At 49.9% G+C, this 24097-nt stretch overlaps 1 long non-coding RNA gene across 2 annotated transcripts; it reads left to right on the plus strand.

Annotated features, from left to right (window-relative positions):
• Window positions 1-462: 462 nt before the first annotated feature.
• LOC138843859 (uncharacterized) lies at window positions 463-21594 on the plus strand. 2 transcript variants are annotated; one of them, XR_011378980.1, is made up of 5 exons: window positions 463-605; window positions 10879-11017; window positions 12725-14720; window positions 15815-15878; window positions 19939-21594. It is a non-coding gene; the product is annotated as an uncharacterized lncRNA (long non-coding RNA). The 2 variants fall into 2 exon arrangements; XR_011378981.1 differs by lacking the exon at window positions 10879-11017 and having other exon boundaries at window positions 19939-21593.
• Window positions 21595-24097: the final 2503 nt, after the last annotated feature.

Raw genomic sequence — 24097 nt, forward strand, 5'->3', positions numbered from 1 at the left:
ACCCCAATAAAGTTCCAGGTTCCTGACTTCGGCCTGGCCCAGCCTCCACCATTGTTGCTGTTTGGGAAGTGAACCAGTAAAAAAAAAAAAAAAAAAAAAAGGAAGTGAACCAGTGAATGGAAGATCTCTCTTTCTTTCTGACTCTCCCTCTCTCTACAACTCTGTCTTTCAAAATAAATAGATAAATATTTAAAAATAAATACATACCTAAGTGAAAAATCCAATAAATTGTCTTTTCCCTTTATAATACAGGATTACCCACTTTGTTAAATAGAGAATGGTGGACAGAGACTTTTAGCCCTGATCCTATTCATGAACACTTAGGCTACTCCCAGCATTTCATTATGCAAATAGTGTTGCATAAACATGCTAACCTCCTTGCGCATGTGGGAGTGTCTCTCTGGAGTACAGACCGGGTGTCGGAAGCGCTGAGTCACGGAGTAGGCACCGTTTTCGCTTTAATAGACTCGAGCTGCCCTCCAAAGCTGCTCTACCAGCTCACGCTCCCAGCAGCAGTGGATCGAGCGCGCCCGTCTCCCGGCAGCCGGTCAGCCTCTCCACTCAGCCTCCAACTGCCAGCTCAGGGGGTGCTCCTCCGCTTCTTGGTGAGGCACAGCCTCTTGCCGTGGTGGTTGGCTGTTTGTCTTTTTAAATCTGTATTTACTTTTTTAAAAAAGATTTGTTTATTTGAGAAACAGAGTTACAGAGAGAGAGAGACAGAGAGAGAGAGACAGAGAGAGAGAGAGAGGTCTTCCATCCGCTGGTTCACTCCCAGATGGCCACAATGGCCAGAGCTGGACCGATCCGAAGCCAGGACCCAGGAGCTTCTTCTGGGTCTCCCACGACTTGGGCCATCTTCTACTGCTTTCCCAAGCCATTAGCAGAGAGCTGATCAGATACTTTTTTAAAAAGTTTATTTATTTGAAAGGCAGGGAGAGAGAGAGAGAGACAGAGACAGAGATAGAGAGATTTTCCATCTACTGGGTCCCTTCCCAGATGGCCACATGGCTGCAACAGCCAGAGCTGGGCCAGGCAGAAACCAGGAGCCAAGAACTCCATTCAGATCTCCCACATGGGTGGCAGGGGCTCAAGTTCCAGGGTGTGCATCAGCAGGAAGCTGGGGTCAGGAGCCAGAGCTGGGTGTCAAACCCGGGTACTCCGACGGGACGTGGGCAGATTAACCACTAGGCCAAATGCCTGCCCATGGCTAATGACGTTGTTTTAAGATTTATTTATTTATTTGAAGGCAGAGTTACAGAGAGAGAGAGAGAGAGAAAATCTTTCATTTACTGGTTCACTCCCCAAAAGGTCTCATCATCCCGAGCTGGCCCAGGCTGAAGCCAGAAGCCAGGAGCTTCATCTGGGTCTCCCACGTGGGTGGCAGGGGCCCAAGCACTAGGGCCATCTTCTGCTGCTTTCCCAGGTGCATTAGCAGGGAGCTGGATGGGAAATGGAGCATCTGAGACTCGAACCTGCCCCTGTAGGCAGCTAGCACTGCAGGTAACAGTTTAACTCGCTGCGCCATAGCGCCGTCCCGGAATAATGTTTTTATCCTTGTGTCAGCACTAACTCCCCCACCCCTCAGAGTTGGTCTTCCTGAAGCCCGCTGAGGTTTGAATGGGTACATGGGCTCTGCCAATCATGTGGCTGCCTTGAGACACGGTTCATCAGCACCGTGGAGGGTCTGTCCCTGGCTTCACCTGCCCGATGACAGCTGGGACTCCAGTGGCTCCTGCATTCCTTCTGCCTCAGCACTCGATGGCTCCCTCGGACTGCACCGACTCCCAGCTGAGAATGAAGGACTTCCTGGTGCATGCAGCCTTTTGATTATACTTATTAGGATAAAGTGAATCATTTAAAAGTGGGCAATTCCATGATGTTCAGTGTGTTCAAAAAGATGTGCAAATCTCCCCACTGTCTAATCCCAGAACAGTTCCATTTCCCCTCAGGGAAGCCTCGCACGCGCTGACAGTCACTCTCCCATCTCCCCCTGCCCTTTTCTCCGGCAACCACCGCGCTGTGTTCCGCCGCTGTGGATTTGCCTGGTGGTGATGTTTCCCGTGAACGCACTCCCACATCGTGTGACTTCTGTGTCAGCCGCCTTTCTCTTCAGGGTGCTGCAGCCACGTGGTAGCCTGCGAGAGCACCTCATTCCTTTGGATGGCTGAAATGATATTGCACTGAGCAGTTTCCCATTTCTCAGCTGCTGGCCATTTGTGTGGTTTCCTCTTTGCAGTCATTCTACGCAATGCGGCTAGTGACCTTCATGCCCAGGTTTTTGTGTAAATGGAGCTTTGATTTCTCTTGGTGATATATACATACACCACCGGTGGAATTGCTGGGTCAAATGGTGCCTCTGTCTTTAGCTATTTGGGGAACTGACAACTGTTTTCCATAGCAACTGCGCCTTTTACGTTTCCACCAGGAGAGCGTGAGGGTGCCAGTTCCCCGCGTGCTTGCCGACGCACGTTGGCTGCTGGTTTTCAGTTGCTCTGCTGGGGTGAAGTGGAGTCTCATTGTGGTTTTGATTTGTATTTCCCTATGACTAGCAGTGAGCTCAGCTTCTCAGGGGCTTGTCCCTCAGGCATGTGCTTCTTGGTAGAAATGTGTGTTTCAGACCTTTGCCCATATCTTACTTGTACAAACTGTGTATTTTTCTTTGTTAGTCTTGAGTGGCAGGAGTTTTTTTTTTTTTTTTTTTTTTTTTTTTTTATGTATTCTAGAGGGGCCGCCGCCTGCTGTGACAGCATCCCATATAGGCGCAGGTTCGGGTCCCGGCTGCTCCGCTTCTGATCCAGCTCTCTGCTATGGCCTGGGGAAGCAGCAGAAGATGGCTCAAGTCCTTGCACCCACATGGGAGACCTGGAGGAAGCTCCTGGCCCCAGGCTCTGGATTAGCTCACCTCTGGCCGTTGTGGCCATTTGGGGAGTGAACCAGCGGGTGGAAGACATCTCTCTCTCTCTCTCTCTCTCTCTCTCTCTCTCTTTCTCTTTGCCTTTGCCTCTCTATAACTCTGCCTTTCAAATAAATAAATAAATCTTTAAAAAAGAATGTATTCTGGATACCAGACATTTATCAGATACGTGATTTACAAATATTTTCTTCCATTCCGCAGATTGTCTCTTATTTTGTGAGTAGTGTCCTTTGATGCATAAAAGTTTCAAATTTTCCTGAAGTCAAAATTTTTTTAAAGACTTATTTATGTATTCGAAAGTTAGAGCTACAGACAGATGGGAAGAGGGAGAGGGAGAGGGTGAGGGAGAGGGAGAGAGAGGGGGGAAGCAAGAGAAAGAGAAAGAGGGAGAGAGAGAATCTTCCATCCGTTAATTCACTCCACCAAATGGCAACAAGGGCCAGCGCTGGGCCAAGCAGAAGCCAGGAACCGGGAGCTTCTTCTAATACTCTCACTTGGGTGGCAATGGCCCAAGCACCTGGGCCGTCTTCTGCTGCTTTACCCATGAGCAGGGAGCTGGATCTGGGACATGGCTATGCCACCAATGCAGGCCCTAAAGTCTAACTTAATTTATCTCATTTTCCTTTTGTTGCTTGTGCTTTTGGTGTCATATTAAGGAACTGTTGCCTAATTCAAAGTCATACAGAATTTCTTTCTTTCTTTCTTTCTTTCTTTCTTTCTTTCTTTCTTTCTTTCTTTTTTTTTTTTTTTTTTGACAGGCAGAGTAGTGGACAGTGAGAGAGAGAGAAAGACAGAGAGAAAGGTTTTCCTTTTGCCCTTGGTTCACCCTCCAATGGCCGCCGTGGCCAGCGCGCTGTGGCTGGCGCACCACGCTGATCCAATGGCAGGAGCCAGGTACTTATCCTGGTCTCCCATGGGGTGCAGGACCCAAGTACTTGGGCCATCCTCCACTGCACTCCCTGGCCACAGCAGAGAGCTGGCCTGGAAGAGGGGCAACCAGGACAGAATCCGGCGCCCAACCAGGACTAGAACCCGGTGTGCCGGTGCCGCAAGGCGGAGGATTAGCCTAGTGAGCCTCGGCGCCGGCCAAGTCATACAGAATTTCAAAAGTTTCACGTAAGATTTTTATAGTTTTAACTTTTACCTTTGGTTCTTTGATCTACTTTGAGTTTCCTATTTGGTTTTAGGTAGAATTCACATAATTCTTTTGTGAATGTCTCAGAACTACTTACTGGAAGAGTAATTCTTTTCCCATTGAATGGTCTTGGTTCTCTTGTTGAAATCAACCGAACACAGATTGATGGGTTGATTCCTGGACTCTCCGTCCCATCTCAATGATCTGAGTATGTCCATCATGTTAGTAGCACAATATTTTTAAAAAATTATTTTCCATTTATTTTAAAATATGTTTAATTAATTTATTTGAAAGGCAGAATGACACAGAGAGGGAGAGAGAAATCTTTCATCTGCTGGTTCACTCCCCAAATGCCCTCAACAGCTGGACCAGGCCAAGGACAGGAGCCCAGAACTCCATTTGGGTCTCCCATGTGGGTGGCAGGGACCCTAGCACTTGGACCATCATCTGCTACTTCTCAGGTGCATTAACAGGAAGCTGGGTCAGAAGTGGAGTAGCTGGGACTTGAACCACCATTCACTGTGGATGTGGATGTCCCAAGCTGTGGCTTAACACCTCTGGGCCACAACACCTGCCTCAGTACCATGGTGTTGAATATTGTAGCTTTTTATTTTTATTTTTTTAAGATTTATTTATCTGAAAGGCAAAGTTAGAGAGAGAGAGAGAGAGAGAGAATCGATCTTGCATCCATCGGTTCACTCCTGTAATGGCCAGGTCAAATCCAGGAACCTGGAACTCCATCTGGGTCTCCCACGTGGGAGGCAGGGGTCCAAGGACTGAGTCATCTTCCTCTGCTGTCTCAGACACACCAGCAAGCAGAGAGCTGGATTGGAAATGGAGCAGCAGGGACATGAACCAGTGTCTGTATGGGATACCAGCTGTGTGGCTAAACCACTGTACCAGAGTACTGTAGCTTTGTAGTAAGTTTTGAGATGATATGAGTTGCCCAGTCTGTTCCTTTTTTTTTTTTTTTTTTTTTTTTTTTTTTTTTTTGACAGGCAGAGTTAGACAGTGAGAGAGGGAGACAGAGAGAAAGGTCTTCCTTCCGTTGGTTCACCCCCTAAATGGCTGCTATGGCCGGCACGCTGTGCTGATCCAAAACCAGGAGCCAGGTGCTTCCTCCTGTTCTCCCATGCGGGTGCTGGGTCCAAGGACCTGGGCCATCCTCCACTGCCTTCCCGGCTACAGCAGAGAGCTGGCCTGGAAGAGGAGCAACTGGGACAGAATCCGGTGCCCCAACCAGGACTAGAAGCCGGGGTGCTGACGCCGCAGGTGGAGGATTAGCCTAGTGAGGCACGGCGCCGGTCCACTCTGTTCTTTTTAAGATTATTTTGGTTATTCTGTGTCTCTTGCATTTCCATATGAATTTTAGGATCAGTGTGTACATTTCTGCAAGAAAAAAAAAAAGGCAGTTGTAATTTTGATAGAGATCGCTTTGGCTCCGTGGAGGAGACTGGGGGGTATTTCCACCTTAACAGTATCAAGTCTTGCAAACTGCGAACACAGATGTCTTTCTGTTTATTTAGCACCCCTTTAATGCCTCTCCACAATGTTTGGTAGTTCCAGTGTGAGTCCTGCGCTGGCTTGCTAAATTTGTTAGGGATTAGCTGTTACCCCTTTTGATGCCATCATAAGCAGAATTTCATTTTCCAAGTGTCCACGGGCCAGGCAGCATGCTGCCTGTGAAGGAGTGACTGTTTTCTCCGGAGCTGGAAGGTGACGCCTTGCGGTGTGGGTGTGTTGCTATGGCACCCTGCGGGCTGCTGCTGGGGCTCTCCCCAGACTTATCTGAAGTCACATGGAGGGTGTGATCTGTGCCACAGGCGGAAACCTGTCTGACTCACGCTTCCCGTGCTCCTGCTGCCTTGGCTGGGAGAGTGAGTGGGTGGGGGCAGGGGCAGCGCCATTTCCCACAGCTGCTTCCTCTGTCCCTCCACCGCTGCAGAGGCCTGGGGACCTCCTGAAGGGGACAGGTACCCCCAAGGGCTGGGGGCCCTGGGAACCCTCTCCCTTCTCTTTTACCCACAAGTCAGCCAGAACCACGGGATTGTTGTACCTGAGCGAGGGCAAACAGAGGAGCACCACACACTGATGGAATTTGAGGGTCCTTTATTGCCCACAGTGGACAGCAGCTCATACCCTAAAGAACTCTTGACCATGAAGCCTGAAGCAACAGGCAAAAGGCAAAAAACACAAAAAGTGGAAGGGGGAATACATGGTTGCTAGGATCGGGGGGGAATCCATGATTACTAGGGTCAAGACGACCTAAAGCCTTTGCAAAACTAGGGGCCAGCGCTGTGGTGCAGTAGGTTAATCCTCCACCTGCGGTGCTGGCATCCCATATGGGCGCTGGTTCTAGTCCTGGCTGCTCCTCTTCCAATCCAGCTCTCTGCTATGGCCTGGGAAAGCAGTAGTAGATGGCCCAAGTCCTTGGGCCCCTGTACCCGCATGGCAGACCGGGAAGAAGCTCCTGGCTCCTGGCTTTCAGATTGGTGCGGCTCCAGCCATTTTGGCCATTCGGGAGTGAACCAACTGACCGAAGACCTTTCCCTCTAATCTCTCCCTCTCACTGTCTGTAACTCTACCTCTCAAATAAATAAATCTTAAAAAAACTAATATCGATTATAATCTTAACAATACCAGTTATAATTTTAACAATTTCAGTTAGATTCTTGACAGTAAGCATAGGTATTATCATTGGATTAAATCATAGGTAGGACATAGACAAATTACGTTTTTGTCATTAGCCCAGGTGCAGCCTATCCGCTTCCCAGCTTGAGCAATCATGCTAGGGGGTGTTTGTGCTTTGCCAAGTGCGATGTAGTGGACTGCTGTTGTCTGAGTGCTTTAGATCATAGTTCCAGACCAGAGTCTCATGATGGTGGTGTGTGTGTGCATGTGTGTGATTTCTCAAGATGGCGTCTCAGTCTCAGGTGCTCCAAGATGGAGTCCCTACTGTCAAGGTGTTACTTCAGGATGGTGTGGGTGACAGGCACAGGCAGGGGCCTGACGGCAGGTGGGGTCAGAGGACGCTGCAGGGGGAGAGGGGCTCAGGATGGATCAGAAAGTGGAGGACTATTGAGGGTGAACCTGTGCCACCTGCATTGTGTCCAGGATCATCCCTCTTTGTATTCTCGCTAGCTGGACCAGTGGCTGAACCCCTGAGAGTCTGAGGTTACCTCCTAGAGCAGATGAGAGCTGTCCCATCCAGGAACGCGAGTGCACACCCTGCACGGGCTGGATGTGGAGCAGGCGCCAGTGACCCTTCACTGGGGATGATGGACCCCAGCTCCAGCGCCTCTCCTCCTCGCCCCGGGCCTAGGGCACTGTGACAGCATGGATTCCTGCAGTGGAACGGAGCTCAGAGTGGCAGGGAAAGGGAGAAGACATTCAGTAGGAGGGGGCATATGGGATAAGCCTCACCTTTATTAGCACTCAGAGTAACCAATGGGTGCTTTGGGAGGGGCGGCGTGGACACTTCTGGGCTCCAGAAGACTCCATTACATTTTCTTTTTATTAATTAAAAAAAATTATTTGAAAGGCTGGGAGACAGAGATGAAGATAGACAAAGCCATCTGCTGCTTCATTCCAAATGCCTGCAACAGCTGGAGCCGGGCCAGGCTGAAGCCAAGAGCCTGGAACTCAGTCCCAGAAGCTGGGATGGGAAGTGGAGCCCAGGCGCTCTGATACGTCACGTGGGCGTCCCAAGCAGCATCCCAGCCGCAGAGCAACAGGACAGCTGCCGTGCTCAGAGAGTTGCCGGTCTCTGTGTTCTGCTAGTTACGGGCACAGAAATGCAGTCTGTACCGAGTTGCTGGAATTTTAAACAAATGTTAGCTTATTAAAGTAGCCAGTTTTAAAATTTAGCGCTGCTCATTTTAAGGTCAAATTTTAAATTTTGTGGTTCTATTCTGAATGTAATAAAATATGAAAAATCTTACTCTTTTGCTTTTTTTTTTTTAGCTTCAATCTACAGATTTTGTTGTATTGTTTAGAATGTATTAGAACAAAGACAATCTTCTCCACTTTTTAAAAGTAAAGTTTGACGAACTCAAGTAGAATAATCAGAATCCCATCAACAATCCATTCTATTATAAATATAGCCCCCTGGGTGTCGGTATTGTGGCCCGGGGGGTTAAGTCACTTGCAACGCTGGCGCTGGTGCTGGTCCTGGCTGCTCTGCTTCTGATCCAGCTTCCGGGGACCAGGTGCTTGGGCCCCAGCCATTCACGGCAGGGAGCCCGGCTGGAGCTCCTAACTCTTGGTTTCTACCTGGCCCGACTCGACTGTTGCGGCCGTCTGGGGAGTGAACCAGCGATGGAAGACCTCTTTCGGTCTCTCCTCTCTCTTTCATGACGCCTTTCAGAGAATAAAGTATTCCATCTTTAAAACAAACAAACAAACAAACAAACAAACAAAAAAAAACATAAAACAGGGGCCGGCTGTGGCTATGGCCTGGGAAAGCAGTAGAAGATGGCCCAAGTCCTTTGGACCCTGTACCCAAATAGGAAACCTGGAAGAATCTCCTGGTTCCTGGCTTTGGATCTGCGCAGTGCTGGCCATTGCGGCCAATTGGGGAGTGAACTAGCGGATAGAAGACCTTTCTCTCTCTGCCTCTCTGTAACTCTACCTTTCAAATAAATAAATAAATCTTTAAAAAAATCCTAAAAATAAATAAATAAAAAACATAAAACATAGTTCACTGAATTCCCTTAAATATTTTAAACTACTTATCTGAATTTAATGCATTTGATTTTCTTTTTAGTTAGATGTGTGACTAGGCAGACTTCTGATTAATAGGAAAAACCTTCCTAAATACTTAAACACTCTTAGTAAGCCTGATAAATGTTTATATAAAGTAGATCTTAAATTCCCTCAAACATTATAATTCTGTTAACAGTGAACATCTTTCGCACCCTTCAACTTAGAATCATTAGCTGAAAATCAACCATATGTATTCTCTTATTTTTTCAATCATACATTTTAAATAGAATAATGAGGCTAATCTATAATTCTACTATGTCAAGTTCTTTTAGGTATCACAAAAACTTTAAGTAATAAATACACACAGATAATCCCAGTGACAAAGCTATTTGAAAATTAGCAGGAGTTTGATTTGCTTCATCACTTTGATTTTCTCTTTAAAAAAAAAAAAAAGATGTATTTATTTATTTGAAGGGCAGAGAGAGAGAGAGAGGATCTTCTACCTGCTGGATCAACAACCAAATGGTTGCAATGACTGGGGCTGGGCCAGGCCAAGGTCAGGAGCCTGGACTTCCATCAGGTCTCCCACATGGACCACCTTCTGCTGCTTTCCCAGGTACATTAGCAGGGAGCTGGATTGGAAGTGGAGCAGCCAGGACTGGAATCAGCGCCCACCTGAGATACCAGTTTTGCAAACTGCAGCTTAGCCTGCTCTGCCGTGACACTGGCCCCAGCTTTGACTCTTTTAAGTTAAGGTTTGACCACAGACGTATAACCAAAATGAGTGATGTGGAATAGGAACATATTATTATTATTTAAAGATTTATTTATTTGAAAGAGTTACAGAGAAGGAGAGAGAGAGATAGAGATAGAGATAGAGAGAGAGAGAGAGAGAGAGAGGTCTTTCACCCTCTGGTTCACTCCCCAAATGGCCTCAACGGCCAGAACTGGGCCAGGACGAAGCCAGGAGCCAGGAGCTTCATCCGGACCTCTCACATGGGTGCAGGGGTCTAAGCACTTGGGCCATCTTCTGCTGCTTTCCCAGGCCATAGCAGAGAGCTGGAATGGAAGTGGAGCACCTGGGACATGAACTGGCACCCATATGGGATGCAGCAGCTTTACTGTCCACGCCACAACACTGGCCCCTTTTTATTATTTAAAAAATTATTTATTAGGGCCTGCATTGTGGTACAGTGCATTGGGCTGCTGCCTGCAATGCTAAGCATCACATATGAGTGCAGGTTCTAGTCCCAGTTGCTTCCGATCCAGTAAGATCTCTGTCTCTCCTCTTTCTGTAACTCTGCCTTTCAAATGCATAAAAATAAATTCTAAAAAAATTTTAATTAATATAAAGAGAAAAGATTTCACGTATTTCAGATACAATTGTAAGAACATAAGAATATTTCCCTGTCTCCCTCCCTTCCTAAAAATAAGTCTGTAAAAAATTATTTATTTATGAGAGAGAAAAAGAGAGAGAGAGATCATCTGTCTGCTCATTTACTCCTCAAATGCCCCCGACAGCCAGAGGTGGGGTGAGGACTGAAGCCAGGAGCTGAAACCCTGCCCAGGTCTCCCCCGTAGGTGGCAGGCACCCAGCTATTTGAGCCGTCACGGCTGCTCCTGAGGGTGCACACCAGCATGAGGCTGGAGCGAGAAGCAGGAGCCAGGCACTCCCTGTGGGCTGCAGGCGGCCTGATTGACTGCTCCACCGTGCTGCCAGATGCCTGCCCCAGAGCTGCTATTTTCAAGCTTAGACCTTACGCCGGGGAGGGAGCCCCGGGAAGGCTGTTGCCTGTGCAGGGGTGTGTGTGTGTGTGGCGCGGAGGAAGAGTGAGCACCCACTGGAATCTGTCTCCGCCTCCAGCCCTGATGACATCAGCCACGTGCAGAAGGACCCAGCCCTCAGTGCCGAGGCGCTGCACACTCGCCTGGCCCAGGAACTGCCGAAAGTGAAGGAGGGGAGGCAACAGGGCGGGAGGCCCTGCAGGCCTGGCTGCTACCCAGGCAGACAACGGCGCCCGGAAGGTCACGGCCATGCGTGTGAGCTGCTGCCGCACCTGGCACCCCCTGCTGCCCTTCACAGCACAGCGCCTGCCGATTCAGTCCTGCTTTTCTACCTTTTCAGTTGCACACGTCTCCTGAACACAGTACCCTAACCTAGAACACATACCTCTAACCCAGGGAAGAATTTCCAAGAACAAGGCTGTCATCTCAGATGCAAAGCTGGTACAAAGCTGCCTCATCAATTCCAAACCTATCTGCAGGTAAAAGGACACCTGTCAGGGCCGGCATTGTGGCATTATTGGGTAAAGCTGCTGCCTGCAATGCCTGCCAACTGGGGCTATTTTTTGCTGCTTTCCCGGGTGCCTGGTGCATTAGCAGAGAGATGGACTGGACGCAGAGTAGCCGGGACTGGGCATTCGTAGGGGATGCCGGTGTCGCAGGTGGCAGCTTAACCCACTGTACCACAACGCTGGCCCCTTAAAGTTTTATTTTATTTAAAAATTTTATTTTATTTATTTATTTGAGAGAAAGAGAGAGAAAGAAAAAAAGATAGAGGTATCCTCCATCTGCTAGTTCATTCTCTAAATGCCTGCGACAACTGGGGCTGGGTCAGGCAGAAGCCAGGAGCCGGGCACTCCATCTGGGTCTCCCACGTGGGTGACAGGGACCCAAGGACTGGAGTTACCACCTGCCGCCTCCCAGGATGTGCATTAGCAGGAAGCTGGCATTGGACTTGAACCCAAGCACTCTGACGTGGGATGGGGGTGTCTCAAGTGGCGTCTTAGCTGCTGCTCCAAATGGCCACCTGGCCTGCAATGATTTAAGCTGCTTTGCAAATTTAACTATTTCTGATTTTCTGTAAGTCCCTATATGCCCTTTCCCCCTCCCCAAATAAGCCCATACCCTTCCGATGGGTTTAGATTTACAACTTACTTTCTGGTCCAAACTGCACCCTCATGAGAGTACCTGGAAGTCTGGAGTCCCCGCCCATGCTGCAGCCACTCTTGGCAGTGCTTCCCTTTGCCCCCCTGGCCACTGCCTGCTTTCCTTAGCCTCTGGCCCTGTGGATCCCAGCTCTGTAGATACTGCAGTGACATCGGCGGGCGTCTGCAGGACTCTGCTCACAATGCTGCAGCTAGGCTAGCGATGCTGAGCGCTGGGCAGGGCCCTGTAATGCTCAGGGGTAAGGCCGGGAGGTGCAGAGCAGAGGTGCCTACTTTGCTCAGCCACAGCTGAGATACTCCCTAGGGAGAAGGGGGTCCACGCGCTCCTCTAGGGAAGGGACGGGCGTCAGCAGCAGCCATGGACAGCCTCTGTGCTCCAGCAGGGTGGGGAGGAGGGCCTTGTGGGCCGGCGGCATAAGGAGGACGCCCCCAGCTGGGGCTCACTGCCCAAGGAGCCCTCTGCTTGCTAGGCCTGGGTTTGTTTGAGCAGAGGCGGGAGGCTCCTGTCCCCCCTGCTTGGGCCTCGGGTGCCCCCTTGTGGTGGAATAGTGATGTGCTCCTCAGAGGGTTTCAACATCTCAGCACCGGGTTTCTGCTATCCAGCGTCTCCACCCCCCACCCCCCCACCCCAGGAGGGTTTTCCTGTGTCCGCATAGCAAATCCCAGGGATTAGGGGGCCGCTGATGTGGGCAGAGGGGCTCAGTCCCAAAGTCTATCTGTGGCTGTTGAGTCATCTGTCTTTAACAGAACCCTAAAGAATGCACCAGAGTGTTATGTAATCTTTAAAGCTCTTGGATTTTCTGGCCTATTTTGGCCCAAACTCTAGCCCAGTGGTTCTTACTTAGCTTTTTGGGAAGAGAAACGGGGATCTTGGAGAATCTTAAAAAGATGTGGATCTTCCTTTCGGAAATGCACGGGCATACTATGTTATGAAGAGAATTTAAGAATTTAGTAGACTCGGGACTGGGATCCACCTGGTTTGTAAAATCGTCTACTGTAGATCCGTTTCCATTTGCTTCTCAGAAACTTGGCGCCTTCCAAGGAAATGGACGACATGTACTTAAGACAAGCTCGAGAGAGGAAGGACACGGGGTCAACTTTCTTCTGCCCAGAGAAGCAACAATGCCTTGTGCCTTTGGTGAACAGATCTCAGGAACACAAACAAGAGAACCTCAGGAGGGATCTTCTTCAAGTTGTCCAAGCCGACGTGTCTGAATGAGACAAAAGGCAGCCACTCTGCGGCAGCCTTGCCTACAGCAGTTCTTAGGCTCTTACTTCTGGCTCATCCCAGATGTCCGAAATATCTCTGAAAGTTTCCAGAGTCAGAGAAAAACATTTAAGAGATTCCAAAAACTCAGCGCCTGGCCTGCTTCTCAGAGAAACCATAAACAAATTGATCTATGTCCCTTTAAGACACATCTATAAAAGGATTTTTCTTTTGGCTGGGTATTACACATTTGCTTAATAAATATTTACGTAATGCACATTGGGAAAGAGAATTTTAGAGTTGGTAGAAACTTGAGGGGCTGGTGCTGTGGCGTAGAGGGTAAATCCTCCTCCTGCAGTGCCGGCATCCCACATGGGTGCCGGTTTGAGTCCCAGCTGCTCCACTTCCGATCCAGCTCTGTTTACTATGGCCTGGGAAAACAGTGGAAGATGGCTCCAGTCCTTGGGCCCCTGCACCTGCATGGGAGACCTGGAAGAAGCTCCTGGCTCCTGGCTTCAGATGGGCCCAGCTCCTGCCACTGTGGCCATTTGGGCAGTGAACCAGTGGCTGGAAGACCTCTCTCTCTTTCTCTCTCTCTCTCTCTCTCTCTGCCTCTGGCTCTCCGGCTCTCTGTAACCTTGTCTTTCAAATAAATAAATAAATCTTAAAAAAAAATGAAAGAAGTCAACTTCCACCCACTCATTCATTCACTAAAGTTAATGATCAATAAAGAGAACTGTTTTAATGGAGATTCTTCAAAAAGCAGAAGAAGGGGCAAGACTTTTTGGGGAGTGGTGAGGACACGGGTTGGGACACCATATCCCGTATCAGAGTGCCTGGGTTCAAGTCCTGGCTCAGATTCAGATTCCAGGTTCCTGCCCTAGGAGGCAGCAGATGATGGCTCAAGTATTTGGGTCTCTGCCACCCACATGGGAGACCTGGGTTGAGTTTGGGCTTCTGGCTTTGGCCTGGCCCAACCCTGGATGTTGTGGGTTATTTGAAGAATGAAGCAGCAAATGGGAGAGCCCTCTGCCTCTCTCTCCTTCTCTCCTCTCTCTCTGCCTTTTAAATAAATAACAAACAAATACACAAACATTTTTTTAAAGGCAGAGGAGGCCTAGCCGCAAAGCCCACTGAACCTGCTGTGCGGGGGAGGCCGCGGTGAGCTGCAGCTCGATGGGGTAGCAGGGGCTTGTCTCAGACCGCATTAAGCAGCGTGCAACTGGGGAACGCACTGTGGCACAGAGCCAAGGGAAATCCAAGCCTGTACCCTACTGGCACCTTTTCCTGGTTTCCACAAAGGCACAGTGTGGACTACCAGTCTCGGGACGCTGGCTAAGGCGTGGAAACGGAAAAAAGAGCGAGGTGCGTCCGCAGAACCGGTATTTCAGCCTGGCTGGGGAAAAAGGACCCAGTGAGAAGGTTGAGTCTGCGCAGAGACAGAGACGTGAGGCCACGTCCTGACCTCACGCCCGCAGCGGGAATGCTGGGAGCGGCATGGGGACCTCTTTCCCAGACTGCCTCTGGGAGGGGTGCTGGGGAGGCTGTGGCCGGGAGATGGCCTGGCCCTGGGGGCGAGCAGCGACGGCAGAGGAGAGAGTGGTCAGTGGTCCAAGGAGGGAGAAGGAGGGTGGGGCACAGACGGGCTGCGCTGGAGGCCGCGGCCTGGAAGCCAGGCTGCCAATGGGGTCTGTGACCTCCACACCAATGCTCTCACAGGTTTCAAACCTTTAAATGTGCTCGCACCCTTTGGCTCAACAGTCCCACGGCTAGAAGTCCATGCCAAGGGAAGAAACGGAAATGTGTGCAAAGGTGTGATAAGAATGATCTGTGAAAGTCTTTTTTTATTATTATTATTTTTGTTTATTTGAAAGACAGAGTTACAGAGAGAGGCCTTGCATCCACTGTGCACTCCCCAGATGGCTGCAATGGCCAGAGCTGCGCCGATCCGAAGCCAGGAACCAGGAGAGTCTTCCAGGTCTCCCAAGTGGGTGCAGGGGCCCAAGGACTTGGGCCATCTTCTACTGCTATCCCAGGCCATAGCAGAGAGCTGGATGGAAAGAGGAGCATCCAGGACGAGAACCCGGGGCCCGTATGGGATGCTGGCACTTCAGGCCAGGGCTTTAACCTGCTGCACCACAGCGCAGACCCCAAAAGTCTTTTTTTAAAGAGATGTATTTATTTATTTTTAAGAATTATTTTATTGATTTGAAAGACAGTTACAGAGAGAGAGAGAGAGAGAGAGTCTTCCATTCCACTGGTTCATTCTCCAAATGACTGCAATGGCCTGAGCTGAGCTGAGCTGATCTGAAGCCAGGAGCCAGGAGCTTCTTCCAGATCTCCTATGCATGTGCAGGGGCCCAAGTACTTAGGCCATCTTCTACTGCTTTCCCAGGTTGTAGCACAGAGCTGGATTGGAAGAGGAGCAGCTGGGACTCGAACCAGTGCGTATATGCAATGCCGGCACTGCAGCTGAGGCTTTAACCTGCTGCGCCACAGCTCTGGCCCCAAAAGAGATTTATGTATGTAAGTATTTGAGAGGTAGAGTTAGAGAGAGAGAGAGTCAGAGACAGAGAGAGCGCTTCCATCTACTGGTTCACTCCCCTAAATGGTCGTAATGGTCAGGGCTGCGCCAGACTGAAGCCAAGAGCCAGGAGCTTCATCCAGATCTCCCACATGGGTGAGGGGGCCCAAGCACTTGGGCCATCTTCTGCTGCTTTCCCAGGCAGAGAGCTGGATTGGAAGTGGAGCAGCTGGGACTCGAACTGGCACCCATATAGAATGTCAGCACTGCAGGCCGAGGCTTAACCTGCTATGCTACCATGTCGGCTCTAATGAGTGAGTGACTTTTATTTTATACTTTTAGCTAACTAGAATCTTCTACTTTTTTTTTCTTTACTGACTAGGTCTTACAACAACAACAAAGTTTTAGCAGCAAATTTACAACAGATTTCGGTCTCCTCCTAGAAGGTAAGTTGGGGACTTGTGTTAGGACAAAACAAGATCAAGCATTTAACCACTCAACACAGGGCCTACCTTAGAGTTAAGCACCTTTACATATGAGCTACAGATGCTTCCAGAACAGCTGCAACACCAACAAAGCCTCCTCCTCTAATTAGCTACAGAGGTACAACACTGGTACTGCGACCAAGGCATGACTGCCCTCAGCTGCTATTGTTGGCCATGGCTCAGGGACAGGGCTTGAAATCACGGGAGGGACAGGCTGGGCTGTGATTCTGCTGCTTAAGACTCGGGCTGAAGTGAGAAGCTTCTGCTTAGGCAGCAGCATTTGGACGGGAGGCTGAGTGGGGACGGGAGATGAGGCAGAGACTGCAGGATCAGAACAGCTCAGCATCAGAGGGCTGGTCTGGCATTCTGCCCGTGCTTCCGGGAACCTCCGCTGCAGGCACCCTTGGTCTGCAGGCTGGGCGTGGGAGGGGGCTGCGGGGGTGGAGAGCGCTGCACGGAGCCCCTTATTGCCAGGCAGGCCCCCTCACACTTGCCTTTGTCTGTACTTCATCTGAGCCTGTGACAGCTGAGACTCCTACTCCTCTCCAGTGAAAAAAGAGGTCGCTCTAACCCCTTCTACCACTTCTGCCCAAGCTCTGGTCCACGTAATGTTTCTCCTTCCAAAGCCGGAATCTTGTCTAATGTCACTGTCACTTCCCAAGACTGCAATCGGTCCGTGGTGCCCTCTGCACTCTGTGCCTTCCTCTGCCAGGTTTCCATCACCATGAGATACTGGATCACGCCACAGCGTGTTAGCCCAAGTCAGCTAAATGCAGCCACTTTGGGCTGTCTAAGGATATTACGGTAGGATATAGATATCTGATTGTGCTTTCTTTGTCTCTGATAACAGTTTTCTAGGAAGATTTACCGTGTGGTAGGATGCAGAAGCACCTGAAAAGGTTTTATTTATTTTTTAAAAAATGTAAGAGGCGGGGGGGGGGGGGGGCCGGTGCTGTGGCTCACTTGGTTAATCCTCCGCCTGTGGCGCCTGCATCCCATATGGGCACCGGGTTCTAGTCCCGGTTGTTCCTCTTCCAGTCCAGCTCTCTGCTGTGGCCCAGGAAGACAGTGGAGGATGGCCCAAGTGCTTGGGCCCCTGCACCCACATGGGAGACCAGGAGAAGCACCTGGCTCCTGGCTTCGGATTGGCATAGCTCTGGCTGTAGCGGCCATTTGGGGGGTGAACCAAAGGAAGGAAGACCTTTCTCTCTGTCTCTCTCTCACTGTCTAACTCTGTCAAATAAAAAAATTTTAAAAAGTAAGAGGTGGGCATTTGCTTTGAATTATAATTTGCATGCAATAAAACACAGATTTTTTTTTAAAGTTATTTATTTGAAAGGCAGAGTGATAGGGAGAGAGGGAGAGAAAAATCTTTCATTTGCTGGTTCACTCTTTTTTTTTTTTTTGGCAGGCAGAGTAGACAGTGAGAGAGAGAGAGAGACAGAGAGAAAGGTCTTCCTTTGCCGTTGGTTCACCCTCCAATGGCCGCCGCGGCCGGCGCGCTGCGGCCGGCGCACCGCGCTGATCCGATGGCAGGAGCCAGGTGCTTCTCCTGGTCTCCCATGCGGGTGCAGGGCCCAAGTACTTGGGACATCCTCCACTGCACTCCCTGGCCACAGCAGAGAGCTGGCCTGGAAGAGGGGCAACCGGGACAGAATCTGGTGCCCCAACCGGGACTGGAACCCGGTGTGCCGGCGCCGCAAGGCAGAGGATTAGCCTAGTGAGCCACGGCACCGGCCCATTTGCTGGTTCACTCTTAAGATGTCTGCAACTGTTGGGGCTGGGCCAGGCTGAAGCCAAGACTATTTGGGTCTCCCAAGTGGGTAGCAGGGACCCAAATACTTGGATCATCCTATACTGCCTTCGCAGGCGCGTTAGTAAAAAGGTGTTAGAAGCAGAGGAGCCAGCACTCTAAGTGACACCGTGATGTGGGATGTGGACATGGCACGCAGTGACTTAGGCCCTGTGCCGTAACACCTGCCCCTGTGAACAATCTTATGCAAGTATTTTGGATATATGCTTTTATCTGTCTTGGATAAATGCCTTGGAAGGAGTTGCTCGGTCATAGGGTGGAGGTCTGTTTAGTCTCATTAGAACCTCCAGAAGAGTTTTCCTTGTAATAGTATAAACTTGCACCGGCAGTTTCTGGAAGTTTCAGCTGCTCCACATCTCTGCCAGTATTTGGTGTCATGACCAGATGGGCCTCTGTCCACTGTGAGGGAGAGCTGGGACTGAGAACAGGTGCGGTTGCGGGGGTATTTATAAATTTGGTGATGTTTAGTTCTTTGGCAAAGATGGATGCCAAGTCGTCTGCTGAGAGCAAGCAAATGGGATAGGGCTTAGGAGTTTGAACAGAGGAGATGGAGGAGATGGGAACAGTCATTGTGTGGCGGGTGGGAGCAGGTTGACCAGGAGGATCTAGCAGGGTCAGTGGGGGACTCAAAGGGCCAGTGGTCATGTAACCATTTTTTAAAAATTATTTATTTAGTTAGTTATTTAACGATCTCTTCCATGCACTGGTTCACTCCCCAAACGACCACAACCAGAGCCAGGAGCTTGGAACTCCATCCGGGCCTCCCATGTGGGTGGCAACGGGCCAACAGTTGGGCCATCATCTGCTGCTTTCGCGGGTGCATTAGCAGGGAGCTGGATGGGAAGTGGAGCAGCTGGGACTAGAACCAGCACGCACGCAGTGTGCCAGCAAGAGCTTGACCTCGCGTGTCACCACAGCAGCCCTGGCGGCGTAACCTTGAAGCGGTAGCACAGTGTAACATGTGAGACTGCCTGGGGAAACGCAGAGACCCAGCTGCGTGCAGGGAGAGGGACAGAGTGCGGTTCGTCCAGGACTGGGTGTTTCCGTGAAAGAGTGACCGAAGTTTGTGATATTAACAAAAGCTTGAGGAAAGTAGTGGTCTGGAGACTCAGAGATAGAGAGAAAAGGAAGTGAAAGTGGCAGGAGCTGACGGCGGAAGATCACGCACAGGAGGCAGGGGCCTGGCCAGCCCGAGGGGGAGCAGGCTGCCCGGGAGCTGGAGCTGTGGCCCGAGTCTCACACGTGTCAGGTGCAGCTGTCATGCGGGAAGCATGGGACAGAACGGGTCCTCTGTAAGCTGTTCCCCGCTACACCCGCGTGTGTGTGTCTGCTCCCCAGACTGTAGGCTTCCTGAAGCCAGGACTCACGTCAGACTTTCTCTCCCCTTGCACAGTGCGTGGTGTCTAACAGGTGCCTAATAAATCTACGAGTTGCAAAGATGGAAGGATGAACTGATTTGCCTTTAAGAGTTGGGCTCTGTGAGAATTTTCTGGATTCTCTAGTCCAGAAAACAGCTAGTTCTTGTACCCAGAACGAAGCGTGGACCCCAGATTGGAGAGGCTGACAGGCAAAAACAATGAATTACTGGATTCAGAAGCAGAAACCTGTGTCTGAAACCTCAGTGGGAACCAGTCCTGGTGGGAGACTACTGAGCAGACATCAGCAAGTCGCTGGGGGCTCAGTGTGGGCAAGTTTGAGGCGACACAAACACCCAGGGGAGCCCGTCATCCGGGACTCCCACACACGTGTGAGTGCTGACTGCTGGAGTCCACCAGGTGCTCACAGGTAGTTTATCAGAGAAAAATCCCCCCAAGCTTCTGGCAAGGGGAGGGGAAAAGGAACCATTCTGGAATATTCCAGAGTGTCTGTTCTTCCTGGCAAGGCCTGTCCTCAGGAGAAACTGTTTGGCCTGCTAGAGTCTGGTCCCAGCCTAACTGACCCAGGAAACAGCCAAGCCCAGCTCCTTCTAGCTGTTCTGTCCCACCCAGCCCTGGCCGTTGTGGCTATTTGGAGACTGATCTAGAGGGTGGAAGATGGGTGGTGGGAACCCAAGTGCACAGGCCGCCATCTGCTGTCTCCCGGGCACATGAGCAGGAAGCTGCATAGGAAGTGAGTGATGACTTTCTAGATGCAAAACCAAAGGTGCAAGTCGTGAGAGAGCTGACAAGCTGGAGTTCATTAAAATTCAAATTTTCTGTTCTGCGAAAGGTCTTTCAAGAGAATGAAAGGACAAGCCCCAGACTGGAAGAAAATATTTGCAAAAGATGTGTCCGTAAGAACTGTGGTTTAGGCTCACTGAAAACTCAGCAGTAAGAAAACAGACACCCTGGACCAGACCCTTTAACGGACATCTCATCAAAATAGAGACACAGAAGGCAAACAGGCAACCGAAGACTCCACTGCGTGTCATCAGGGAATTTCCAACTAAAGCAAGCAGAGCTCTCGCCACACACCTACTGGAACGACCCAGATCCAGAACACCGACACCCCCAAGTGCAGACGGGGACGTGGAGCCGCAGGGATTCTCATGTGCAGATTGTCAGAACACAACACGGTGCAGCCCCTTTGGGAGCTTGGTGACTTCTTACAAATGTGAATGATTCTCACCATGTGATCCAGTAATGACGCTCATCAGTATTTACTCCATTGCTTGGAAACTGTGGCCATAGAAGACCCTGCATATGTGTGTTTTAGCAGCTTTAGTTATGATTTCTAAAAGTTGGAAGCAACCAAGATGTCCTTTAGAAGGGGAATGGACAGCTACACTGGCCGGAAACATGAGCTGTGAAGCCGTGAAAAACCACAGAGGAACCTTTCGTCTTCATGGGAGAAGGCATGAAGGTCACAGAGGGAGCTTCAGTAGAAACTGCAAGGGACTAGTTTTGTGGCTCGACAGGTTAGGTCACTGCCTGCAACTCCAGCATCCCCTACGAGCAGGGAGTTCAAGTCCCGGCTGCTCCACTTCCAATCTAGCTCCCTGCAAATGCGCCTGGGAAAGCCACAGAAGATGGCCCAAGTGGGGCCCCTGCAGCCATTTAGGGGGCGTGAACCAGCGGATGGAAGATCTCCCTCTACCAAGCCATAACTCTAATTTTCAAATAAAGAAAAATAAATCTGAAAAACAACAGAAATTGTGATGTGCAAGAAAGCAGTCTGAAAAGTGTACATGCTGTATGATTCCAAATAATTAGCATCCTGGATAAAGCAAAAACAGAGAGAGAGTGAAAGATCCCAGGGGTCTCCTTGGAAAGACGGAGAAGGTAATTTCAGGGCTTCTGAAGCTATTTTATACAACAGCACATGGGAGCTGCAGAAAGCTCATTTGAGATGGAATTAAAAGGTGAAAACCACTTTAAATCCATGCATACGAGCGTAAATGATGAGTTCAAGACATTACACATTTGCGAGGATCCACAGAACCAAGCAACACAAAGAAAGAGCCCAAATGAAGGCAGGAACTTTACTCAGTATCAGTGCATCAATCCTAATAAACACATCGCATGAACGGAAGCTGCTAATAGATAAGAGACTGAGTGTGTGGGGGAAGCCAGTGTGTGGAACTCCCTGTGCAACTTTTCTGTAAACCTAAGACTGTCCTAAGCAACAAAGCCGGTTATAAAAAAAAAAGTCAGTTTCCCTCATTTTTGTGTCTTGTCTGGCTATTGGCTTATCTCTCTCCTCCATTCATAATCAAGCTTCTTGAAAGTTGTCTAAGTAACTCATAAAGTATTAACATTTATCAGGTGCTTACTATATGCCAACACTTTCTTTTAAAGAATTATTTATTAACATTTAAAAAGCAGAGAAAGGGATCTTTCATCCTCTGGTTCCCCCCCAAATGGCTGCAATAACTAGGTCAGGTCAGGTGGAAGCCAGGAGCCCAGAACTCCATCCGGGTCTCCCACATGAGTGGTAGGAACCCAAATATTTGGGCCATCACCTGCTGCTTTCCCAAGTGCAAGAACAAGAAGCTGGATAAGAAGTGTAGCAGCTGGGCCTTTTTTTTAAAAATATTTATTTATTTGAAAGGCAGAGAGAGAGAGAGAGAGAGAGAGAGAGAGAGATCTTCAATCTGTTCACTCCCCAAATGGCCACAACAGCTAGGTTGAAGCCAGGAGCTTCATCTGGGTCTCCCACATGGGTGCAGGGGCCCAAGTACTTGGGCCATCTTCCACTGCTTTCTCAGGAGTATTAGCAGGGAGCTGGATAGGAAGTGGAGCAGCCTGGACTGGAACTGGCATCCATATGGGGTGCCGGCACTGCAGGCAGAGGCTTAACCTGCTACATCACAGCGCCAGCCCCTAGCAGCCGGGACTTGAACCAGCACTCCAATATGGGGTCCTTAACTCACTGCGATGTTGGCCCCTGTGCCAAGCATTTTATCTAATTTGTTTTATTTGCTCCTCACAAAAGTCTTACTGCATTAGTGTTATTTTCACAGATTTGGAGTCTAAGGTGTAAGAGCTCTTGGCCAAGTTCACATCGTCAGTAAGGGGAGGGCCAGGTGTTTGAAGATGAGCACCTGGGAGGTGGTACTCTTAAGTCACTCAGTGATCCCAAGTTCCCACCAGGGTCTCTGCCCTCCTGGGTACTGTTACACTGTTGTCTGAAAGCCGTCTTCTGGAATTGTGCAGTGTGCGAGCCCAGCGTGCCTCCAATGCAGCCGTCACCCTACTCCAGCTCTGCACTGCGTCTCCTCTTATTAAGATCAGTAACCACATTTGGGATGTGCATTATGGCATAGTGGGTCAAGCTGTGGCTTGGGAGGCCTGCGTCCCATTTTGGAGTGCCTGGTTCGAGGCCAGGTTACTCCACGTTTCTGACCCAGCTTCCTGCTAATGGACCTGGGAAGGCAGCAGATAATGGCCTGAGTACTTGGGCCCCTGCACCCATGTGGGAGACCAGGATGGAGTTCCTTGCTCCTGGCTTTGTTCTGGCCTAGCCCCTGCTGTTGCAGGCATTTGGGGAGTGAACCAGAAGATGAAAGATTTCTCTTTATCTTTCTGCCTTTCAAATAAACTTTTTTAGAAAAAAATTTTTCACTAAATCCAATAAGCGGTTTTTAATTTTATTTTTAATATTTATTTATTTGAAAGGCAGAGTTACAGCAGTGAGAGGGAGAGACAGAAAGAAAGGTTTTCCTTCCGCTGGTTCAGTCCCCAGATGGCTGCAAACAGCTGGAGCTGGGCCAATCTGAAGCCAGGAGCTAGGTGCTTCTTCCCGGTCTCCCATGAGGGTGCAAGGGCCCAAGCACTTGGGCCATCTGCTACTGCTTTCCCAGGCCATAGCAGAGAGCTGGATTGGAAAAGGGGCAGCCGGGACTAGAACCAGAGCCCATATGGGATGCCGGTGCCATGGGTGGAGGATTAACCTACTGCGCCATGGCATTGGTCCCATATTTATTTTCATTTATTTGAAAGTCATAGCTACAGAATGAGAGAGAGGGAGTTACAGAGAGAGATTTTCTAACCACTGGTTCATTCCCCAAATGGTCGCAACAGCCGGGGCTGGGCTAGGCCTAAGCCAGGAGCCAGGAGCCAGGAGCTTCATCTGGGTTTCCCACTCAGGTGCAGGGGCCCAAGGAGTTGAGCCATCTTCTGCTGCTTTCCCAGATGCCCCAGCAGAGAGCTGTATCAGAAGTGGAGCAGCTGGGACTCGAACTGGTACCCAAATGGGATACTGATGCTGCAGGTAGTAGCTCAACCCACTATGCCACAGCCCTGCCCACCCCTACCCCCCAGCCAGTAAGCACTTTCTTTTATTTAACGTCTCCCCAGCTTTTTGACCTACTGACCTCTTCAAAACATTTTTCTCTGGATGTCTTGTTCTTGCCTCTCTGGCTGCTCGCTCCCAGTCACATGTGCCAGCTCTGCCCCTTCTACCTGGCCGTCAAACGTGGAGGTTCCACAGGGTCTCTCAGGACCTCTGCCCTGGTCACCCGCTGCACTCTAGTGATCTCATCCACTCTTTTTTTTTTTTTTTTTAGACTTATTTATTTGAAAGGCAGAGAGAGAGAAGAGAGAGAGAGGTCTTCCATCAGCTGGATCTCTCCTCCTAAGGGCTGCAATGGCTGGGGCCAGGCCAAGCTCAAGCCAGAATCATGCAACTCCATCTGGGTCTCCCATGTGGGTGCAGGGTCCCAAGCACTTGGCCCATCTTTCTCTGTTTTCCCAGGTGCATTAGCAGGGAGCTGGGTCAGTAGTAGAGCAGCTGGGATTTGAAACCTGGCCCTCATGTACACTGGTGTCACAGGCAGAGGCTTAACCCATGGCGCCACAACACCAGCCCCTCATCTACTCTTGTTTTTCAGTTACCATCTGTCTATCCAGGACCCCCAAACTTATGTGTCTAATCTCTTCAGCATCAG

Source organism: Oryctolagus cuniculus, chromosome 9, assembly GCF_964237555.1.
Source record: "Oryctolagus cuniculus chromosome 9, mOryCun1.1, whole genome shotgun sequence".
Taxonomy (NCBI): domain Eukaryota; kingdom Metazoa; phylum Chordata; class Mammalia; order Lagomorpha; family Leporidae; genus Oryctolagus; species Oryctolagus cuniculus.